This window comes from Amia ocellicauda, unplaced genomic scaffold, assembly GCF_036373705.1.
Source record: "Amia ocellicauda isolate fAmiCal2 unplaced genomic scaffold, fAmiCal2.hap1 HAP1_SCAFFOLD_41, whole genome shotgun sequence".
Classification (NCBI taxonomy): domain Eukaryota; kingdom Metazoa; phylum Chordata; class Actinopteri; order Amiiformes; family Amiidae; genus Amia; species Amia ocellicauda.
In genome coordinates, this window is record NW_027102981.1 from 557,501 (window position 1) to 579,800 (window position 22,300).

The 22,300-nt window shown below is 43.5% G+C and overlaps 19 non-coding genes across 19 annotated transcripts; all 19 read right to left on the minus strand.

The window, feature by feature from the left end:
* Positions 1 to 107: 107 nt before the first annotated feature.
* LOC136735773 (5S ribosomal RNA) lies at positions 108 to 226 on the minus strand. The gene has a single exon (XR_010811302.1). It is a non-coding gene; the product is annotated as a 5S ribosomal RNA (ribosomal RNA).
* A 1,056-nt stretch (positions 227 to 1,282) lies between these two features.
* Positions 1,283 to 1,401, minus strand: LOC136735601 (5S ribosomal RNA). The gene has a single exon (XR_010811138.1). It is a non-coding gene; the product is annotated as a 5S ribosomal RNA (ribosomal RNA).
* A 1,056-nt stretch (positions 1,402 to 2,457) lies between these two features.
* LOC136735602 (5S ribosomal RNA) lies at positions 2,458 to 2,576 on the minus strand. Its single transcript, XR_010811139.1, has one exon. It is a non-coding gene; the product is annotated as a 5S ribosomal RNA (ribosomal RNA).
* Positions 2,577 to 3,632: 1,056 nt separating this feature from the next.
* LOC136735869 (5S ribosomal RNA) lies at positions 3,633 to 3,751 on the minus strand. The gene has a single exon (XR_010811395.1). It is a non-coding gene; the product is annotated as a 5S ribosomal RNA (ribosomal RNA).
* Positions 3,752 to 4,817: 1,066 nt separating this feature from the next.
* On the minus strand, positions 4,818 to 4,936 carry LOC136735998 (5S ribosomal RNA). The gene has a single exon (XR_010811524.1). It is a non-coding gene; the product is annotated as a 5S ribosomal RNA (ribosomal RNA).
* Positions 4,937 to 6,002: 1,066 nt separating this feature from the next.
* Positions 6,003 to 6,121, minus strand: LOC136735250 (5S ribosomal RNA). Its single transcript, XR_010810869.1, has one exon. It is a non-coding gene; the product is annotated as a 5S ribosomal RNA (ribosomal RNA).
* Positions 6,122 to 7,187: 1,066 nt separating this feature from the next.
* LOC136735604 (5S ribosomal RNA) lies at positions 7,188 to 7,306 on the minus strand. The gene has a single exon (XR_010811141.1). It is a non-coding gene; the product is annotated as a 5S ribosomal RNA (ribosomal RNA).
* A 1,056-nt stretch (positions 7,307 to 8,362) lies between these two features.
* Positions 8,363 to 8,481, minus strand: LOC136735605 (5S ribosomal RNA). The gene has a single exon (XR_010811142.1). It is a non-coding gene; the product is annotated as a 5S ribosomal RNA (ribosomal RNA).
* Positions 8,482 to 9,537: 1,056 nt separating this feature from the next.
* LOC136735264 (5S ribosomal RNA) lies at positions 9,538 to 9,656 on the minus strand. The gene has a single exon (XR_010810882.1). It is a non-coding gene; the product is annotated as a 5S ribosomal RNA (ribosomal RNA).
* A 1,056-nt stretch (positions 9,657 to 10,712) lies between these two features.
* On the minus strand, positions 10,713 to 10,831 carry LOC136735606 (5S ribosomal RNA). Its single transcript, XR_010811143.1, has one exon. It is a non-coding gene; the product is annotated as a 5S ribosomal RNA (ribosomal RNA).
* A 1,055-nt stretch (positions 10,832 to 11,886) lies between these two features.
* Positions 11,887 to 12,005, minus strand: LOC136735661 (5S ribosomal RNA). Its single transcript, XR_010811195.1, has one exon. It is a non-coding gene; the product is annotated as a 5S ribosomal RNA (ribosomal RNA).
* Positions 12,006 to 13,060: 1,055 nt separating this feature from the next.
* LOC136735607 (5S ribosomal RNA) lies at positions 13,061 to 13,179 on the minus strand. The gene has a single exon (XR_010811144.1). It is a non-coding gene; the product is annotated as a 5S ribosomal RNA (ribosomal RNA).
* A 1,055-nt stretch (positions 13,180 to 14,234) lies between these two features.
* Positions 14,235 to 14,353, minus strand: LOC136735614 (5S ribosomal RNA). The gene has a single exon (XR_010811151.1). It is a non-coding gene; the product is annotated as a 5S ribosomal RNA (ribosomal RNA).
* A 1,056-nt stretch (positions 14,354 to 15,409) lies between these two features.
* LOC136735326 (5S ribosomal RNA) lies at positions 15,410 to 15,528 on the minus strand. The gene has a single exon (XR_010810943.1). It is a non-coding gene; the product is annotated as a 5S ribosomal RNA (ribosomal RNA).
* A 1,056-nt stretch (positions 15,529 to 16,584) lies between these two features.
* LOC136735608 (5S ribosomal RNA) lies at positions 16,585 to 16,703 on the minus strand. The gene has a single exon (XR_010811145.1). It is a non-coding gene; the product is annotated as a 5S ribosomal RNA (ribosomal RNA).
* A 1,056-nt stretch (positions 16,704 to 17,759) lies between these two features.
* LOC136735199 (5S ribosomal RNA) lies at positions 17,760 to 17,878 on the minus strand. Its single transcript, XR_010810819.1, has one exon. It is a non-coding gene; the product is annotated as a 5S ribosomal RNA (ribosomal RNA).
* A 1,056-nt stretch (positions 17,879 to 18,934) lies between these two features.
* On the minus strand, positions 18,935 to 19,053 carry LOC136735172 (5S ribosomal RNA). The gene has a single exon (XR_010810793.1). It is a non-coding gene; the product is annotated as a 5S ribosomal RNA (ribosomal RNA).
* A 1,066-nt stretch (positions 19,054 to 20,119) lies between these two features.
* LOC136735417 (5S ribosomal RNA) lies at positions 20,120 to 20,238 on the minus strand. Its single transcript, XR_010811026.1, has one exon. It is a non-coding gene; the product is annotated as a 5S ribosomal RNA (ribosomal RNA).
* Positions 20,239 to 21,304: 1,066 nt separating this feature from the next.
* LOC136735142 (5S ribosomal RNA) lies at positions 21,305 to 21,423 on the minus strand. Its single transcript, XR_010810765.1, has one exon. It is a non-coding gene; the product is annotated as a 5S ribosomal RNA (ribosomal RNA).
* Positions 21,424 to 22,300: the final 877 nt, after the last annotated feature.

Sequence of the window (22,300 nt, forward strand, 5' to 3'; positions counted from 1 at the left end):
GTATGCCTGTGTATTTGGGGAAGTCAAATCTGAAATAATGATGAAATTGCGTGTATCCAAAGTTAAAACTCGTGATTTGTCGCGCTCTGGTGTGTAAAAGATGCAAAAGCTTACAGCACCTGGTATTCCCAGGCGGTCTCCCATTCAAGTACTGACCAGGCCCGAGCCTGCTTAGCTTCCGAGATCGGACGAGATCGGGCGTATTCAGGCTAGTATGGCCGTAAGCCAGGGAGGCTGTCCCTGACGCTCTACTTAAAGGGATGGCAATATCCGTTTCTGCCGTTCATACTTACAGTTGAACTGTCTCTCTACTCTAAAGCCCGGGACACACCAGCGCGCCGCAGACAGTCCCTGCTAATATGCCACGTTGTGGCAACGTTGTGCGTTAGCTGGGGTGCCACACCAGACCGGAACTATATTTTACAAAACGAACACATTTGTCTTGATAAAACAGCTGTAATTGAGTGCCTGACACGCCAGTCAAGCGCAATCTTGAGAAGGTGTGCATTTCAGTAAGGATTTCAATTGACATGCAGTATGAAACTGAAAGGAGGTTGCATCACTATGATGCATAACATTGCATGTATTGTATTTTCAAGTGTGTGCATTCATCCTGTTGTCATTTTGTTTTGAAAGCAGAAGAATCATTCAACAGGTTGCTGAGACAAATGTAAACCAGTAAAACATATGAAGAGAAACAAACCTTGAATATAAGTTCAGTTGTTTAAACATTTGACAAACTATGGTGAGGGGGTAAGAAAACACACAAATCCAGCAGCTCCTGTATTTCAATACACCAGAACCCAATATTATTGGCGAGTCGGGTAGTCCATCATCACAGTTCGAGGGCAGGCATCATTTCAGTAATTTCATCCCGTTGCATTCACATCCGTGCCTTGAATGAGATTCAATGTGATCTTTGCTCTCAAGTATGTTCCCAAGTTTTACACTTTCGTGCTTTGCATGAATGGGAATGGAACCGTGTGTGTTGAATGAGGCTCCTTGTGAGCACTGATCTTTGTCCGGTGGAGTTCCTTTTTGTGTTGCTGTAATTGTGTCATTTCTCGATGAGAAAGATTAGGCAACATTTAGTCACTTCTAGCCATGATGCTCAATTTATTTACGAATGTACCCTAGTTACTAGGGACCGTTTACGTTGGAGAACAAGATCTATTGTATGCATGTGTATTTGGGGAAGTCAAATCTGAAATAATGATGAAATTGCGTGTATCCAAAGTTAAAACTCGTGATTTGTCGCCCTTTGGTGTGTAAAAGATGCAAAAGCTTACAGCACCTGGTATTCCCAGGCGGTCTCCCATCCAAGTACTGACCAGGCCCGAGCCTGCTTAGCTTCCGAGATCGGACGAGATCGGGCGTATTCAGGCTAGTATGGCCGTAAGCCAGGGAGGCTGTCCCTGACGCTCTACTTAAAGGGATGGCAATATCCGTTTCTGCCGTTCATACTTACAGTTGAACTGTCTCTCTACTCTAAAGCCCGGGACACACCAGCGCGCCGCAGACAGTCCCTGCTAATATGCCACGTTGTGGCAACGTTGTGCGTTAGCTGGGGTGCCACACCAGACCGGAACTATATTTTACAAAACGAACACATTTGTCTTGATAAAACAGCTGTAATTGAGTGCCTGACACGCCAGTCAAGCGCAATCTTGAGAAGGTGTGCATTTCAGTAAGGATTTCAATTGACATGCAGTATGAAACTGAAAGGAGGTTGCATCACTATGATGCATAACATTGCATGTATTGTATTTTCAAGTGTGTGCATTCATCCTGTTGTCATTTTGTTTTGAAAGCAGAAGAATCATTCAACAGGTTGCTGAGACAAATGTAAACCAGTAAAACATATGAAGAGAAACAAACCTTGAATATAAGTTCAGTTGTTTAAACATTTGACAAACTATGGTGAGGGGGTAAGAAAACACACAAATCCAGCAGCTCCTGTATTTCAATACACCAGAACCCAATATTATTGGCGAGTCGGGTAGTCCATCATCACAGTTCGAGGGCAGGCATCATTTCAGTAATTTCATCCCGTTGCATTCACATCCGTGCCTTGAATGAGATTGAATGTGATCTTTGCTCTCAAGTATGTTCCCAAGTTTTACACTTTCGTGCTTTGCATGAATGGGAATGGAACCGTGTGTGTTGAATGAGGCTCCTTGTGAGCACTGATCTTTGTCCGGTGGAGTTCCTTTTTGTGTTGCTGTAATTGTGTCATTTCTCGATGAGAAAGATTAGGCAACATTTAGTCACTTCTAGCCATGATGCTCAATTTATTTACGAATGTACCCTAGTTACTAGGGACCGTTTACGTTGGAGAACAAGATCTATTGTATGCCTGTGTATTTGGGGAAGTCAAATCTGAAATAATGATGAAATTGCGTGTATCCAAAGTTAAAACTCGTGATTTGTCGCGCTCTGGTGTGTAAAAGATGCAAAAGCTTACAGCACCTGGTATTCCCAGGCGGTCTCCCATCCAAGTACTGACCAGGCCCGAGCCTGCTTAGCTTCCGAGATCGGACGAGATCGGGCGTATTCAGGCTAGTATGGCCGTAAGCCAGGGAGGCTGTCCCTGACGCTCTACTTAAAGGGATGGCAATATCCGTTTCTGCCGTTCATACTTACAGTTGAACTGTCTCTCTACTCTAAAGCCCGGGACACACCAGCGCGCCGCAGACAGTCCCTGCTAATATGCCACGTTGTGGCAACGTTGTGCGTTAGCTGGGGTGCCACACCAGACCGGAACTATATTTTACAAAACGAACACATTTGTCTTGATAAAACAGCTGTAATTGAGTGCCTGACACGCCAGTCAAGCGCAATCTTGAGAAGGTGTGCATTTCAGTAAGGATTTCAATTGACATGCAGTATGAAACTGAAAGGAGGTTGCATCACTATGATGCATAACATTGCATGTATTGTATTTTCAAGTGTGTGCATTCATCCTGTTGTCATTTTGTTTTGAAAGCAGAAGAATCATTCAACAGGTTGCTGAGACAAATGTAAACCAGTAAAACATATGAAGAGAAACAAACCTTGAATATAAGTTCAGTTGTTTAAACATTTGACAAACTATGGTGAGGGGGTAAGAAAACACACAAATCCAGCAGCTCCTGTATTTCAATACACCAGAACCCAATATTATTGGCGAGTCGGGTAGTCCATCATCACAGTTCGAGGGCAGGCATCATTTCAGTAATTTCATCCCGTTGCATTCACATCCGTGCCTTGAATGAGATTGAATGTGATCTTTGCTCTCAAGTATGTTCCCAAGTTTTACACTTTCGTGCTTTGCATGAATGGGAATGGAACCGTGTGTGTTGAATGAGGCTCCTTGTGAGCACTGAACTTTGTCCGGTGGAGTTCCTTTTTGTGTTGCTGTAATTGTGTCATTTCTCGATGAGAAAGATTAGGCAACATTTAGTCACTTCTAGCCATGATGCTCAATTTATTTACGAATGTACCCTAGTTACTAGGGACCGTTTACGTTGGAGAACAAGATCTATTGTATGCCTGTGTATTTGGGGAAGTCAAATCTGAAATAATGATGAAATTGCGTGTATCCAAAGTTAAAACTCGTGATTTGTCGCCCTCTGGTGTGTAAAAGATGCAAAAGCTTACAGCACCTGGTATTCCCAGGCGGTCTCCCATGCAAGTACTGACCAGGCCCGAGCCTGCTTAGCTTCCGAGATCGGACGAGATCGGGCGTATTCAGGCTAGTATGGCCGTAAGCCAGGAATGCTGACCCTGACGCTCTACTTAAAGGGAAGGCAATATCCGTTTCTGCCGTTCATACTTACAGTTGAACTGTCTCTCTACTCTAAAGCCCGGGACACACCAGCGCGCCGCAGACAGTCCCTGCTAACACGCCACGTTGTGGCAACATTGTGGCAACGTTGTGCGTTAGCTGGGGTGCCACACCAGACCGGAACTTTATTTTACAAAACGAACACATTGTCTTGATAATACAGCTGTAATTGAGTGCCTGACACGCCAGTCAAGCGCAATCTTGAGAAGGTGTGCATTTCAGTAAGGATTTCAATTGACATGCAGTATGAAACTGAAAGGAGGTTGCATCACTATGATGCATAACATTGCATGTATTGTATTTTAAAGTGTTTGCATTCATCCTGTTGTCATTTTGTTTTGAAAGCAGAAGAATCATTCAACAGGTTGCTGAGACAAATGTAAACCAGTAAAACATATGAAGAGAAACAAACCTTGAATATAAGTTCAGTTGTTTAAACATTTGACAAACTATGGTGAGGGGGTAAGAAAACACACAAATCCAGCAGCTCCTGTATTTCAATACACCAGAACCCAATATTATTGGCGAGTCGGGTAGTCCATCATCACAGTTCGAGGGCAGGCATCATTTCAGTAATTTCATCCCGTTGCATTCACATCCGTGCCTTGAATGAGATTGAATGTGATCTTTGCTCTCAAGTATGTTCCCAAGTTTTACACTTTCGTGCTTTGCATGAATGGGAATGGAACCGTGTGTGTTGAATGAGGCTCCTTGTGAGCACTGAACTTTGTCCGGTGGAGTTCCTTTTTGTGTTGCTGTAATTGTGTCATTTCTCGATGAGAAAGATTAGGCAACATTTAGTCACTTCTAGCCATGATGCTCAATTTATTTACGAATGTACCCTAGTTACTAGGGACCGTTTACGTTGGAGAACAAGATCTATTGTATGCCTGTGTATTTGGGGAAGTCAAATCTGAAATAATGATGAAATTGCGTGTATCCAAAGTTAAAACTCGTGATTTGTCGCCCTCTGGTGTGTAAAAGATGCAAAAGCTTACAGCACCTGGTATTCCCAGGCGGTCTCCCATCCAAGTACTGACCAGGCCCGAGCCTGCTTAGCTTCTGAGATCGGACGAGATCGGGCGTATTCAGGCTAGTATGGCCGTAAGCCAGGGAGGCTGTCCCTGACGCTCTACTTAAAGGGAAGGCAATATCCGTTTCTGCCGTTCATACTTACAGTTGAACTGTCTCTCTACTCTAAAGCCCGGGACACACCAGCGCGCCGCAGACAGTCCCTGCTAACACGCCACGTTGTGGCAACATTGTGGCAACGTTGTGCGTTAGCTGGGGTGCCACACCAGACCGGAACTATATATTACAAAACGAACACATTGTCTTGATAAAACAGCTGTAATTGAGTGCCTGACACGCCAGTCAAGCGCAATCTTGAGAAGGTGTGCATTTCAGTAAGGATTTCAATTGACATGCAGTATGAAACTGAAAGGAGGTTGCATCACTATGATGCATAACATTGCATGTATTGTATTTTCAAGTGTGTGCATTCATCCTGTTGTCATTTTGTTTTGAAAGCAGAAGAATCATTCAACAGGTTGCTGAGACAAATGTAAACCAGTAAAACATATGAAGAGAAACAAACCTTGAATATAAGTTCAGTTGTTTAAACATTTGACAAACTATGGTGAGGGGGTAAGAAAACATACAAATCCAGCAGCTCCTGTATTTCAATACACCAGAACCCAACATTATTGGCGAGTCGGGTAGTCCATCATCACAGTTCGAGGGCAGGCATCATTTCAGTAATTTCATCCCGTTGCATTCACATCCGTGCCTTGAATGAGATTGAATGTGATCTTTGCTCTCAAGTATGTTCCCAAGTTTTACACTTTCGTGCTTTGCATGAATGGGAATGGAACCGTGTGTGTTGAATGAGGCTCCTTGTGAGCACTGAACTTTGTCCGGTGGAGTTCCTTTTTGTGTTGCTGTAATTGTGTCATTTCTCGATGAGAAAGATTAGGCAACATTTAGTCACTTCTAGCCATGATGCTCAATTTATTTACGAATGTACCCTAGTTACTAGGGACCGTTTACGTTGGAGAACAAGATCTATTGTATGCCTGTGTATTTGGGGAAGTCAAATCTGAAATAATGATGAAATTGCGTGTATCCAAAGTTAAAACTCGTGATTTGTCGCCCTCTGGTGTGTAAAAGATGCAAAAGCTTACAGCACCTGGTATTCCCAGGTGGTCTCCCATACAAGTACTGACCAGGCCCAAGCCTCCTTAGCTTCCGAGATCGGACGAGATCGGGCGTATTCAGGCTAGTATGGCCGTAAGCCAGGGAGGCTGTCCCTGACGCTCTACTTAAAGGGAAGGCAATATCCGTTTCTGCCGTTCATACTTACAGTTGAACTGTCTCTCTACTCTAAAGCCCGGGACACACCAGCGCGCCGCAGACAGTCCCTGCTAACACGCCACGTTGTGGCAACATTGTGGCAACGTTGTGCGTTAGCTGGGGTGCCACACCAGACCGGAACTATATATTACAAAACGAACACATTGTCTTGATAAAACAGCTGTAATTGAGTGCCTGACACGCCAGTCAAGCGCAATCTTGAGAAGGTGTGCATTTCAGTAAGGATTTCAATTGACATGCAGTATGAAACTGAAAGGAGGTTGCATCACTATGATGCATAACATTGCATGTATTGTATTTTCAAGTGTGTGCATTCATCCTGTTGTCATTTTGTTTTGAAAGCAGAAGAATCATTCAACAGGTTGCTGAGACAAATGTAAACCAGTAAAACATATGAAGAGAAACAAACCTTGAATATAAGTTCAGTTGTTTAAACATTTGACAAACTATGGTGAGGGGGTAAGAAAACACACAAATCCAGCAGCTCCTGTATTTCAATACACCAGAACCCAATATTATTGGCGAGTCGGGTAGTCCATCATCACAGTTCGAGGGCAGGCATCATTTCAGTAATTTCATCCCGTTGCATTCACATCCGTGCCTTGAATGAGATTGAATGTGATCTTTGCTCTCAAGTATGTTCCCAAGTTTTACACTTTCGTGCTTTGCATGAATGGGAATGGAACCGTGTGTGTTGAATGAGGCTCCTTGTGAGCACTGATCTTTGTCCGGTGGAGTTCCTTTTTGTGTTGCTGTAATTGTGTCATTTCTCGATGAGAAAGATTAGGCAACATTTAGTCACTTCTAGCCATGATGCTCAATTTATTTACGAATGTACCCTAGTTACTAGGGACCGTTTACGTTGGAGAACAAGATCTATTGTATGCATGTGTATTTGGGGAAGTCAAATCTGAAATAATGATGAAATTGCGTGTATCCAAAGTTAAAACTCGTGATTTGTCGCCCTTTGGTGTGTAAAAGATGCAAAAGCTTACAGCACCTGGTATTCCCAGGCGGTCTCCCATCCAAGTACTGACCAGGCCCGAGCCTGCTTAGCTTCCGAGATCGGACGAGATCGGGCGTATTCAGGCTAGTATGGCCGTAAGCCAGGGAGGCTGTCCCTGACGCTCTACTTAAAGGGATGGCAATATCCGTTTCTGCCGTTCATACTTACAGTTGAACTGTCTCTCTACTCTAAAGCCCGGGACACACCAGCGCGCCGCAGACAGTCCCTGCTAATATGCCACGTTGTGGCAACGTTGTGCGTTAGCTGGGGTGCCACACCAGACCGGAACTATATTTTACAAAACGAACACATTTGTCTTGATAAAACAGCTGTAATTGAGTGCCTGACACGCCAGTCAAGCGCAATCTTGAGAAGGTGTGCATTTCAGTAAGGATTTCAATTGACATGCAGTATGAAACTGAAAGGAGGTTGCATCACTATGATGCATAACATTGCATGTATTGTATTTTCAAGTGTGTGCATTCATCCTGTTGTCATTTTGTTTTGAAAGCAGAAGAATCATTCAACAGGTTGCTGAGACAAATGTAAACCAGTAAAACATATGAAGAGAAACAAACCTTGAATATAAGTTCAGTTGTTTAAACATTTGACAAACTATGGTGAGGGGGTAAGAAAACACACAAATCCAGCAGCTCCTGTATTTCAATACACCAGAACCCAATATTATTGGCGAGTCGGGTAGTCCATCATCACAGTTCGAGGGCAGGCATCATTTCAGTAATTTCATCCCGTTGCATTCACATCCGTGCCTTGAATGAGATTGAATGTGATCTTTGCTCTCAAGTATGTTCCCAAGTTTTACACTTTCGTGCTTTGCATGAATGGGAATGGAACCGTGTGTGTTGAATGAGGCTCCTTGTGAGCACTGATCTTTGTCCGGTGGAGTTCCTTTTTGTGTTGCTGTAATTGTGTCATTTCTCGATGAGAAAGATTAGGCAACATTTAGTCACTTCTAGCCATGATGCTCAATTTATTTACGAATGTACCCTAGTTACTAGGGACCGTTTACGTTGGAGAACAAGATCTATTGTATGCCTGTGTATTTGGGGAAGTCAAATCTGAAATAATGATGAAATTGCGTGTATCCAAAGTTAAAACTCGTGATTTGTCGCGCTCTGGTGTGTAAAAGATGCAAAAGCTTACAGCACCTGGTATTCCCAGGCGGTCTCCCATCCAAGTACTGACCAGGCCCGAGCCTGCTTAGCTTCCGAGATCGGACGAGATCGGGCGTATTCAGGCTAGTATGGCCGTAAGCCAGGGAGGCTGTCCCTGACGCTCTACTTAAAGGGATGGCAATATCCGTTTCTGCCGTTCATACTTACAGTTGAACTGTCTCTCTACTCTAAAGCCCGGGACACACCAGCGCGCCGCAGACAGTCCCTGCTAATATGCCACGTTGTGGCAACGTTGTGCGTTAGCTGGGGTGCCACACCAGACCGGAACTATATTTTACAAAACGAACACATTTGTCTTGATAAAACAGCTGTAATTGAGTGCCTGACACGCCAGTCAAGCGCAATCTTGAGAAGGTGTGCATTTCAGTAAGGATTTCAATTGACATGCAGTATGAAACTGAAAGGAGGTTGCATCACTATGATGCATAACATTGCATGTATTGTATTTTCAAGTGTGTGCATTCATCCTGTTGTCATTTTGTTTTGAAAGCAGAAGAATCATTCAACAGGTTGCTGAGACAAATGTAAACCAGTAAAACATATGAAGAGAAACAAACCTTGAATATAAGTTCAGTTGTTTAAACATTTGACAAACTATGGTGAGGGGGTAAGAAAACACACAAATCCAGCAGCTCCTGTATTTCAATACACCAGAACCCAATATTATTGGCGAGTCGGGTAGTCCATCATCACAGTTCGAGGGCAGGCATCATTTCAGTAATTTCACCCCGTTGCATTCACATCCGTGCCTTGAATGAGATTCAATGTGATCTTTGCTCTCAAGTATGTTCCCAAGTTTTACACTTTCGTGCTTTGCATGAATGGGAATGGAACCGTGTGTGTTGAATGAGGCTCCTTGTGAGCACTGATCTTTGTCCGGTGGAGTTCCTTTTTGTGTTGCTGTAATTGTGTCATTTCTCGATGAGAAAGATTAGGCAACATTTAGTCACTTCTAGCCATGATGCTCAATTTATTTACGAATGTACCCTAGTTACTAGGGACCGTTTACGTTGGAGAACAAGATCTATTGTATGCCTGTGTATTTGGGGAAGTCAAATCTGAAATAATGATGAAATTGCGTGTATCCAAAGTTAAAACTCGTGATTTGTCGCGCTCTGGTGTGTAAAAGATGCAAAAGCTTACAGCACCTGGTATTCCCAGGCAGTCTCCCATTCAAGTACTGACCAGGCCCGAGCCTGCTTAGCTTCCGAGATCGGACGAGATCGGGCGTATTCAGACTAGTATGGCCGTAAGCCAGGGAGGCTGTCCCTGACGCTCTACTTAAAGGGATGGCAATATCCGTTTCTGCCGTTCATACTTACAGTTGAACTGTCTCTCTACTCTAAAGCCCGGGACACACCAGCGCGCCGCAGACAGTCCCTGCTAATATGCCACGTTGTGGCAACGTTGTGCGTTAGCTGGGGTGCCACACCAGACCGGAACTATATTTTACAAAACGAACACATTTGTCTTGATAAAACAGCTGTAATTGAGTGCCTGACACGCCAGTCAAGCGCAATCTTGAGAAGGTGTGCATTTCAGTAAGGATTTCAATTGACATGCAGTATGAAACTGAAAGGAGGTTGCATCACTATGATGCATAACATTGCATGTATTGTATTTTCAAGTGTGTGCATTCATCCTGTTGTCATTTTGTTTTGAAAGCAGAAGAATCATTCAACAGGTTGCTGAGACAAATGTAAACCAGTAAAACATATGAAGAGAAACAAACCTTGAATATAAGTTCAGTTGTTTAAACATTTGACAAACTATGGTGAGGGGGTAAGAAAACACACAAATCCAGCAGCTCCTGTATTTCAATACACCAGAACCCAATATTATTGGCGAGTCGGGTAGTCCATCATCACAGTTCGAGGGCAGGCATCATTTCAGTAATTTCATCCCGTTGCATTCACATCCGTGCCTTGAATGAGATTCAATGTGATCTTTGCTCTCAAGTATGTTCCCAAGTTTTACACTTTCGTGCTTTGCATGAATGGGAATGGAACCGTGTGTGTTGAATGAGGCTCCTTGTGAGCACTGATCTTTGTCCGGTGGAGTTCCTTTTTGTGTTGCTGTAATTGTGTCATTTCTCGATGAGAAAGATTAGGCAACATTTAGTCACTTCTAGCCATGATGCTCAATTTATTTACGAATGTACCCTAGTTACTAGGGACCGTTTACGTTGGAGAACAAGATCTATTGTATGCCTGTGTATTTGGGGAAGTCAAATCTGAAATAATGATGAAATTGCGTGTATCCAAAGTTAAAACTCGTGATTTGTCGCGCTCTGGTGTGTAAAAGATGCAAAAGCTTACAGCACCTGGTATTCCCAGGCGGTCTCCCATCCAAGTACTGACCAGGCCCGAGCCTGCTTAGCTTCCGAGATCGGACGAGATCGGGCGTATTCAGGCTAGTATGGCCGTAAGCCAGGGAGGGTGTCCCTGACGCTCTACTTAAAGGGATGGCAATATCCGTTTCTGCCGTTCATACTTACAGTTGAACTGTCTCTCTACTCTAAAGCCCGGGACACACCAGCGCGCCGCAGACAGTCCCTGCTAATATGCCACGTTGTGGCAACGTTGTGCGTTAGCTGGGGTGCCACACCAGACCGGAACTATATATTACAAAACGAACACATTGTCTTGATAAAACAGCTGTAATTGAGTGCCTGACACGCCAGTCAAGCGCAATCTTGAGAAGGTGTGCATTTCAGTAAGGATTTCAATTGACATGCAGTATGAAACTGAAAGGAGGTTGCATCACTATGATGCATAACATTGCATGTATTGTATTTTCAAGTGTGTGCATTCATCCTTTTGTCATTTTGTTTTGAAAGCAGAAGAATCATTCAACAGGTTGCTGAGACAAATGTAAACCAGTAAAACATATGAAGAGAAACAAACCTTGAATATAAGTTCAGTTGTTTAAACATTTGACAAACTATGGTGAGGGGGTAAGAAAACACACAAATCCAGCAGCTCCTGTATTTCAATACACCAGAACCCAATATTATTGGCGAGTCGGGTAGTCCATCATCACAGTTCGAGGGCAGGCATCATTTCAGTAATTTCATCCCGTTGCATTCACATCCGTGCCTTGAATGAGATTGAATATGATCTTTGCTCTCAAGTATGTTCCCAAGTTTTACACTTTCGTGCTTTGCATGAATGGGAATGGAACCGTGTGTGTTGAATGAGGCTCCTTGTGAGCACTGAACTTTGTCCGGTGGAGTTCCTTTTTGTGTTGCTATAATTGTGTCATTTCTCGATGAGAAAGATTAGGCAACATTTAGTCACTTCTAGCCATGATGCTCAATTTATTTACAAATGTACACTAGTTACTAGGGACCGTTTACGTTGGAGAACAAGATCTATTGTATGCCTGTGTATTTGGGGAAGTCAAATCTGAAATAATGATGAAATTGCGTGTATCCAAAGTTAAAACTTGTGATTTGTCGCCCTTTGGTGTGTAAAAGATGCAAAGGCTTACAGCACCTGGTATTCCCAGGCGGTCTCCCATCCAAGTACTGACCAGGCCCGAGCCTGCTTAGCTTCCGAGATCGGACGAGATCGGGCGTATTCAGGCTAGTATGGCCGTAAGCCAGGGAGGCTGTCCCTGACGCTCTACTTAAAGGGAAGGCAATATCCGTTTCTGCCGCTCATACTTGCAGTTGAACTGTCTCTCTACTCTAAAGCCCGGGACACACCAGCGCGCCGCAGCCAGTCCCTGCTAACACGAAACGTTGTGGCAACGTTGTGCGTTAGCTGGGGTGCCACACCAGACCGGAACTATATTTTACAAAACGAACACATTGTCTTGATAATACAGCTGTAATTGAGTGCCTGACACGCCAGTCAAGCGCAATCTTGAGAAGGTGTGCATTTCAGTAAGGATTTCAATTGACATGCAGTATGAAACTGAAAGGAGGTTGCATCACTATGATGCATAACATTGCATGTATTGTATTTTCAAGTGTGTGCATTCATCCTGTTGTCATTTTGTTTTGAAAGCAGAAGAATCATTCAACAGGTTGCTGAGACAAATGTAAACCAGTAAAACATATGAAGAGAAACAAACCTTGAATATAAGTTCAGTTGTTTAAACATTTGACAAACTATGGTGAGGGGGTAAGAAAACACACAAATCCAGCAGCTCCTGTATTTCAATACACCAGAACCCAATATTATTGGCGAGTCGGGTAGTCCATCATCACAGTTCGAGGGCAGGCATCATTTCAGTAATTTCATCCCGTTGCATTCACATCCGTGCCTTGAATGAGATTGAATGTGATCTTTGCTCTCAAGTATGTTCCCAAGTTTTACACTTTCGTGCTTTGCATGAATGGGAATGGAACCGTGTGTGTTGAATGAGGCTCCTTGTGAGCACTGATCTTTGTCCGGTGGAGTTCCTTTTTGTGTTGCTGTAATTGTGTCATTTCTCGATGAGAAAGATTAGGCAACATTTAGTCACTTCTAGCCATGATGCTCAATTTATTTACGAATGTACCCTAGTTACTAGGGACCGTTTACGTTGGAGAACAAGATCTATTGTATGCCTGTGTATTTGGGGAAGTCAAATCTGAAATAATGATGAAATTGCGTGTATCCAAAGTTAAAACTCGTGATTTGTCGCGCTCTGGTGTGTAAAAGATGCAAAAGCTTACAGCACCTGGTATTCCCAGGCGGTCTCCCATCCAAGTACTGACCAGGCCCGAGCCTGCTTAGCTTCCGAGATCGGACGAGATCGGGCGTATTCAGGCTAGTATGGCCGTAAGCCAGGGAGGCTGTCCCTGACGCTCTACTTAAAGGGATGGCAATATCCGTTTCTGCCGTTCATACTTACAGTTGAACTGTCTCTCTACTCTAAAGCCCGGGACACACCAGCGCGCCGCAGACAGTCCCTGCTAATATGCCACGTTGTGGCAACGTTGTGCGTTAGCTGGGGTGCCACACCAGACCGGAACTATATTTTACAAAACGAACACATTTGTCTTGATAAAACAGCTGTAATTGAGTGCCTGACACGCCAGTCAAGCGCAATCTTGAGAAGGTGTGCATTTCAGTAAGGATTTCAATTGACATGCAGTATGAAACTGAAAGGAGGTTGCATCACTATGATGCATAACATTGCATGTATTGTATTTTCAAGTGTGTGCATTCATCCTGTTGTCATTTTGTTTTGAAAGCAGAAGAATCATTCAACAGGTTGCTGAGACAAATGTAAACCAGTAAAACATATGAAGAGAAACAAACCTTGAATATAAGTTCAGTTGTTTAAACATTTGACAAACTATGGTGAGGGGGTAAGAAAACACACAAATCCAGCAGCTCCTGTATTTCAATACACCAGAACCCAATATATTGGCGAGTCGGGTAGTCCATCATCACAGTTCGAGGGCAGGCATCATTTCAGTAATTTCATCCCGTTGCATTCACATCCGTGCCTTGAATGAGATTGAATGTGATCTTTGCTCTCAAGTATGTTCCCAAGTTTTACACTTTCGTGCTTTGCATGAATGGGAATGGAACCGTGTGTGTTGAATGAGGCTCCTTGTGAGCACTGATCTTTGTCCGGTGGAGTTCCTTTTTGTGTTGCTGTAATTGTGTCATTTCTCGATGAGAAAGATTAGGCAACATTTAGTCACTTCTAGCCATGATGCTCAATTTATTTACGAATGTACCCTAGTTACTAAGGACCGTTTACGTTGGAGAACAAGATCTATTGTATGCCTGTGTATTTGGGGAAGTCAAATCTGAAATAATGATGAAATTGCGTGTATCCAAAGTTAAAACTCGTGATTTGTCGCCCTTTGGTGTGTAAAAGATGCAAAAGCTTACAGCACCTGGTATTCCCAGGCGGTCTCCCATCCAAGTACTGACCAGGCCCAAGCCTGCTTAGCTTCCGAGATCGGACGAGATCGGGCGTATTCAGGCTAGTATGGCCGTAAGCCAGGGAGGCTGTCCCTGACGCTCTACTTAAAGGGATGGCAATATCCGTTTCTGCCGTTCATACTTACAGTTGAACTGTCTCTCTACTCTAAAGCCCGGGACACACCAGCGCGCCGCAGACAGTCCCTGCTAATATGCCACGTTGTGGCAACGTTGTGCGTTAGCTGGGGTGCCACACCAGACCGGAACTATATTTTACAAAACGAACACATTTGTCTTGATAAAACAGCTGTATTTGAGTGCCTGACACGCCAGTCAAGCGCAATCTTGAGAAGGTGTGCATTTCAGTAAGGATTTCAATTGACATGCAGTATGAAACTGAAAGGAGGTTGCATCACTATGATGCATAACATTGCATGTATTGTATTTTCAAGTGTGTGCATTCATCCTGTTGTCATTTTGTTTTGAAAGCAGAAGAATCATTCAACAGGTTGCTGAGACAAATGTAAACCAGTAAAACATATGAAGAGAAACAAACCTTGAATATAAGTTCAGTTGTTTAAACATTTGACAAACTATGGTGAGGGGGTAAGAAAACACACAAATCCAGCAGCTCCTGTATTTCAATACACCAGAACCCAATATTATTGGCGAGTCGGGTAGTCCATCATCACAGTTCGAGGGCAGGCATCATTTCAGTAATTTCATCCCGTTGCATTCACATCCGTGCCTTGAATGAGATTGAATGTGATCTTTGCTCTCAAGTATGTTCCCAAGTTTTACACTTTCGTGCTTTGCATGAATGGGAATGGAACTGTGTGTGTTGAATGAGGCTCCTTGTGAGCACTGATCTTTGTCCGGTGGAGTTCCTTTTTGTGTTGCTGTAATTGTGTCATTTCTCGATGAGAAAGATTAGGCAACATTTAGTCACTTCTAGCCATGATGCTCAATTTATTTACGAATGTACCCTAGTTACTAGGGACCGTTTACGTTGGAGAACAAGATCTATTGTATGCCTGTGTATTTGGGGAAGTCAAATCTGAAATAATGATGAAATTGCGTGTATCCAAAGTTAAAACTCGTGATTTGTCGCGCTCTGGTGTGTAAAAGATGCAAAAGCTTACAGCACCTGGTATTCCCAGGCGGTCTCCATTCCAAGTACTGACCAGGCCCGAGCCTGCTTAGCTTCCGAGATCGGACGAGATCGGGCGTATTCAGGCTAGTATGGCCGTAAGCCAGGGAGGCTGTCCCTGACGCTCTACTTAAAGGGATGGCAATATCCGTTTCTGCCGTTCATACTTACAGTTGAACTGTCTCTCTACTCTAAAGCCCGGGACACACCAGCGCGCCGCAGACAGTCCCTGCTAATATGCCACGTTGTGGCAACGTTGTGCGTTAGCTGGGGTGCCACACCAGACCGGAACTATATTTTACAAAACGAACACATTTGTCTTGATAAAACAGCTGTAATTGAGTGCCTGACACGCCAGTCAAGCGCAATCTTGAGAAGGTGTGCATTTCAGTAAGGATTTCAATTGACATGCAGTATGAAACTGAAAGGAGGTTGCATCACTATGATGCATAACATTGCATGTATTGTATTTTCAAGTGTGTGCATTCATCCTGTTGTCATTTTGTTTTGAAAGCAGAAGAATCATTCAACAGGTTGCTGAGACAAATGTAAACCAGTAAAACATATGAAGAGAAACAAACCTTGAATATAAGTTCAGTTGTTTAAACATTTGACAATCTATGGTGAGGGGGTAAGAAAACACACAAATCCAGCAGCTCCTGTATTTCAATACACCAGAACCCAATATTATTGGCGAGTCGGGTAGTCCATCATCACAGTTCGAGGGCAGGCATCATTTCAGTAATTTCATCCCGTTGCATTCACATCCGTGCCTTGAATGAGATTCAATGTGATCTTTGCTCTCAAGTATGTTCCCAAGTTTTACACTTTCGTGCTTTGCATGAATGGGAATGGAACCGTGTGTGTTGAATGAGGCTCCTTGTGAGCACTGATCTTTGTCCGGTGGAGTTCCTTTTTGTGTTGCTGTAATTGTGTCATTTCTCGATGAGAAAGATTAGGCAACATTTAGTCACTTCTAGCCATGATGCTCAATTTATTTACGAATGTACCCTAGTTACTAGGGACCGTTTACGTTGGAGAACAAGATCTATTGTATGCCTGTGTATTTGGGGAAGTCAAATCTGAAATAATGATGAAATTGCGTGTATCCAAAGTTAAAACTCGTGATTTGTCGCGCTCTGGTGTGTAAAAGATGCAAAAGCTTACAGCACCTGGTATTCCCAGGCGGTCTCCCATCCAAGTACTGACCAGGCCCGAGCCTGCTTAGCTTCCGAGATCGGACGAGATCGGGCGTATTCAGGCTAGTATGGCCGTAAGCCAGGGAGGCTGTCCCTGACGCTCTACTTAAAGGGATGGCAATATACGTTTCTGCCGTTCATACTTACAGTTGAACTGTCTCTCTACTCTAAAGCCCGGGACACACCAGCGCGCCGCAGACAGTCCCTGCTAATATGCCACGTTGTGGCAACGTTGTGCGTTAGCTGGGGTGCCACACCAGACCGGAACTATATTTTACAAAACGAACACATTTGTCTTGATAAAACAGCTGTAATTGAGTGCCTGACACGCCAGTCAAGCGCAATCTTGAGAAGGTGTGCATTTCAGTAAGGATTTCAATTGACATGCAGTATGAAACTGAAAGGAGGTTGCATCACTATGATGCATAACATTGCATGTATTGTATTTTCAAGTGTGTGCATTCATCCTGTTGTCATTTTGTTTTGAAAGCAGAAGAATCATTCAACAGGTTGCTGAGACAAATGTAAACCAGTAAAACATATGAAGAGAAACAAACCTTGAATATAAGTTCAGTTGTTTAAACATTTGACAAACTATGGTGAGGGGGTAAGAAAACACACAAATCCAGCAGCTCCTGTATTTCAATACACCAGAACCCAATATTATTGGCGAGTCGGGTAGTCCATCATCACAGTTCGAGGGCAGGCATCATTTCAGTAATTTCACCCCGTTGCATTCACATCCGTGCCTTGAATGAGATTGAATGTGATCTTTGCTCTCAAGTATGTTCCCAAGTTTTACACTTTCGTGCTTTGCATGAATGGGAATGGAACCGTGTGTGTTGAATGAGGCTCCTTGTGAGCACTGATCTTTGTCCGGTGGAGTTCCTTTTTGTGTTGCTGTAATTGTGTCATTTCTCGATGAGAAAGATTAGGCAACATTTAGTCACTTCTAGCCATGATGCTCAATTTATTTACGAATGTACCCTAGTTACTAGGGACCGTTTACGTTGGAGAACAAGATCTATTGTATGCCTGTGTATTTGGGGAAGTCAAATCTGAAATAATGATGAAATTGCGTGTATCCAAAGATAAAACTCGTGATTTGTCGCGCTCTGGTGTGTAAAAGATGCAAAAGCTTACAGCACCTGGTATTCCCAGGCGGTCTCCCATCCAAGTACTGACCAGGCCCGATCCTGCTTAGCTTCCGAGATCGGACGAGATCGGGCGTATTCAGGCTAGTATGGCCGTAAGCCAGGGAGGCTGTCCCTGACGCTCTACTTAAAGGGATGGCAATATCCGTTTCTGCCGTTCATACTTACAGTTGAACTGTCTCTCTACTCTAAAGCCCGGGACACACCAGCGCGCCGCAGACAGTCCCTGCTAATATGCCACGTTGTGGCAACGTTGTGCGTTAGCTGGGGTGCCACACCAGACCGGAACTATATTTTACAAAACGAACACATTTGTCTTGATAAAACAGCTGTAATTGAGTGCCTGACACGCCAGTCAAGCGCAATCTTGAGAAGGTGTGCATTTCAGTAAGGATTTCAATTGACATGCAGTATGAAACTGAAAGGAGGTTGCATCACTATGATGCATAACATTGCATGTTTTGTATTTTCAAGTGTGTGCATTCATCCTGTTGTCATTTTGTTTTGAAAGCAGAAGAATCATTCAACAGGTTGCTGAGACAAATGTAAACCAGTAAAACATATGAAGAGAAACAAACCTTGAATATAAGTTCAGTTGTTTAAACATTTGACAAACTATGGTGAGGGGGTAAGAAAACACACAAATCCAGCAGCTCCTGTATTTCAATACACCAGAACCCAATATTATTGGCGAGTCGGGTAGTCCATCATCACAGTTCGAGGGCAGGCATCATTTCAGTAATTTCATCCCGTTGCATTCACATCCGTGCCTTGAATGAGATTCAATGTGATCTTTGCTCTCAAGTATGTTCCCAAGTTTTACACTTTCGTGCTTTGCATGAATGGGAATGGAACCGTGTGTGTTGAATGAGGCTCCTTGTGAGCACTGAACTTTGTCCGGTGGAGTTCCTTTTTGTGTTGCTGTAATTGTGTCATTTCTCGATGAGAAAGATTAGGCAACATTTAGTCACTTCTAGCCATGATGCTCAATTTATTTACAAATGTACAATAGTTACTAGGGACCGTTTACGTTGGAGAACAAGATCTATTGAATGCCTGTGTATTTGGGGAAGTCAAATCTGAAATAATGATGAAATTGCGTGTATCCAAAGTTAAAACTTGTGATTTGTCGCCCTTTGGTGTGTAAAAGATGCAAAAGCTTACAGCACCTGGTATTCCCAGGCGGTCTCCCATCCAAGTACTGACAAGGCCCGAGCCTGCTTAGCTTCCGAGATCGGACGAGATCGGGCGTATTCAGGCTAGTATGGCCGTAAGCCAGGGAGGCTGTCCCTGACGCTCTACTTAAAGGGAAGGCAATATCCGTTTCTGCCGTTCATACTTACAGTTGAACTGTCTCTCTACTCTAAAGCCCGGGACACACCAGCGCGCCGCAGACAGTCCCTGCTAACACGAAACGTTGTGGCAACATTGTGGCAACGTTGTGCGTTAGCTGGGGTGCCACACCAGACCGGAACTATATATTACAAAACGAACACATTGTCTTGATAAAACAGCTGTAATTGAGTGCCTGACACGCCAGTCAAGCGCAATCTTGAGAAGGTGTGCATTTCAGTAAGGATTTCAATTGACATGCAGTATGAAACTGAAAGGAGGTTGCATCACTATGATGCATAACATTGCATGTATTGTATTTTCAAGTGTGTGCATTCATCCTGTTGTCATTTTGTTTTGAAAGCAGAAGAATCATTCAACAGGTTGCTGAGACAAATGTAAACCAGTAAAACATATGAAGAGAAACAAACCTTGAATATAAGTTCAGTTGTTTAAACATTTGACAAACTATGGTGAGGGGGTAAGAAAACACACAAATCCAGCAGCTCCTGTATTTCAATACACCAGAAGCCAATATTATTGGCGAGTCGGGTAGTCCATCATCACAGTTCGAGGGCAGGCATCATTTCAGTAATTTCATCCCGTTGCATTCACATCCGTGCCTTGAATGAGATTCAATGTGATCTTTGCTCTCAAGTATGTTCCCAAGTTTTACACTTTCGTGCTTTGCATGAATGGGAATGGAACCGTGTGTGTTGAATGAGGCTCCTTGTGAGCACTGAACTTTGTCCGGTGGAGTTCCTTTTTGTGTTGCTGTAATTGTGTCATTTCTCGATGAGAAAGATTAGGCAACATTTAGTCACTTCTAGCCATGATGCTCAATTTATTTACAAATGTACACTAGTTACTAGGGACCGTTTACGTTGGAGAACAAGATCTATTGTATGCCTGTGTATTTGGGGAAGTCAAATCTGAAATAATGATGAAATTGCGTGTATCCAAAGTTAAAACTTGTGATTTGTCGCCCTTTGGTGTGTAAAAGATGCAAAAGCTTACAGCACCTGGTATTCCCAGGCGGTCTCCCATCCAAGTACTGACCAGGCCCGAGCCTGCTTAGCTTCCGAGATCGGACGAGATTGGGCGTATTCAGGCTAGTATGGCATTAAGCCAGGGAGGCTGTCCCTGACGCTCTACTTAAAGGGAAGGCAATATCCGTTTCTGCCGTTCATACTTACAGTTGAACTGTCTCTCTACTCTAAAGCCCGGGACACACCAGCGCGCCGCAGACAGTCCCTGCTAACACGCCACGTTGTGGCAACATTGTGGCAACGTTGTGCGTTAGCTGGGGTGCCACACCAGACCGGAACTATATATTACAAAACGAACACATTGTCTTGATAAAACAGCTGTAATTGAGTGCCTGACACGCCAGTCAAGCGCAATCTTGAGAAGGTGTGCATTTCAGTAAGGATTTCAATTGACATGCAGTATGAAACTGAAAGGAGGTTGCATCACTATGATGCATAACATTGCATGTATTGTATTTTCAAGTGTTTGCATTCATCCTGTTGTCATTTTGTTTTGAAAGCAGAAGAATCATTCAACAGGTTGCTGAGACAAATGTAAACCAGTAAAACATATGAAGAGAAACAAACCTTGAATATAAGTTCAGTTGTTTAAACATTTGACAAACTATGGTGAGGGGGTAAGAAAACACACAAATCCAGCAGCTCCTGTATTTCAATACACCAGAACCCAATATTATTGGCGAGTCGGGTAGTCCATCATCACAGTTCGAGGGCAGGCATCATTTCAGTAATTTCATCCCGTTGCATTCACATCCGTGCCTTGAATGAGATTGAATGTGATCTTTGCTCTCAAGTATGTTCCCAAGTTTTACACTTTCGTGCTTTGCATGAATGGGAATGGAACCGTGTGTGTTGAATGAGGCTCCTTGTGAGCACTGAACTTTGTCCGGTGGAGTTCCTTTTTGTGTTGCTGTAATTGTGTCATTTCTCGATGAGAAAGATTAGGCAACATTTAGTCACTTCTAGCCATGATGCTCAATTTATTTACGAATGTACCCTAGTTACTAGGGACCGTTTACGTTGGAGAACAAGATCTATTGTATGCCTGTGTATTTGGGGAAGTCAAATCTGAAATAATGATGAAATTGCGTGTATCCAAAGTTAAAACTCGTGATTTGTCGCCCTCTGGTGTGTAAAAGATGCAAAAGCTTACAGCACCTGGTATTCCCAGGCGGTCTCCCATCCAAGTACTGACCAGGCCCGAGCCTGCTTAGCTTCCGAGATCGGACGAGATTGGGCGTATTCAGGCTAGTATGGCCGTAAGCCAGGGAGGCTGTCCCTGACGCTCTACTTAAAGGGAAGGCAATATCCGTTTCTGCCGTTCATACTTACAGTTGAACTGTCTCTCTACTCTAAAGCCCGGGACACACCAGCGCGCCGCAGACAGTCCCTGCTAACACGCCACGTTGTGGCAACATTGTGGCAACGTTGTGCGTTAGCTGGGGTGCCACACCAGACCGGAACTATATATTACAAAACGAACACATTGTCTTGATAAAACAGCTGTAATTGAGTGCCTGACACGCCAGTCAAGCGCAATCTTGAGAAGGTGTGCATTTCAGTAAGGATTTCAATTGACATGCAGTATGAAACTGAAAGGAGGTTGCATCACTATGATGCATAACATTGCATGTAGTGTATTTTCAAGTGTGTGCATTCATCCTGTTGTCATTTTGTTTTGAAAGCAGATGAATCATTCAACAGGTTGCTGAGACAAATGTAAACCAGTAAAACATATGAAGAGAAACAAACCTTGAATATAAGTTCAGTTGTTTAAACATTTGACAAACTATGGTGAGGCGGTAAGAAAACACACAAATCCAGCAGCTCCTGTATTTCAATACACCAGAACCCAATATTATTGGCGAGTCGGGTAGTCCATCATCACAGTTCGAGGGCAGGCATCATTTCAGTAATTTCATCCCGTTGCATTCACATCCGTGCCTTGAATGAGATTGAATGTGATCTTTGCTCTCAAGTATGTTCCCAAGTTTTACACTTTCGTGCTTTGCATGAATGGGAATGGAACCGTGTGTGTTGAATGAGGCTCCTTGTGAGCACTGAACTTTGTCCGGTGGAGTTCCTTTTTGTGTTGCTGTAATTGTGTCATTTCTTGATGAGAAAGATTAGGCAACATTTAGT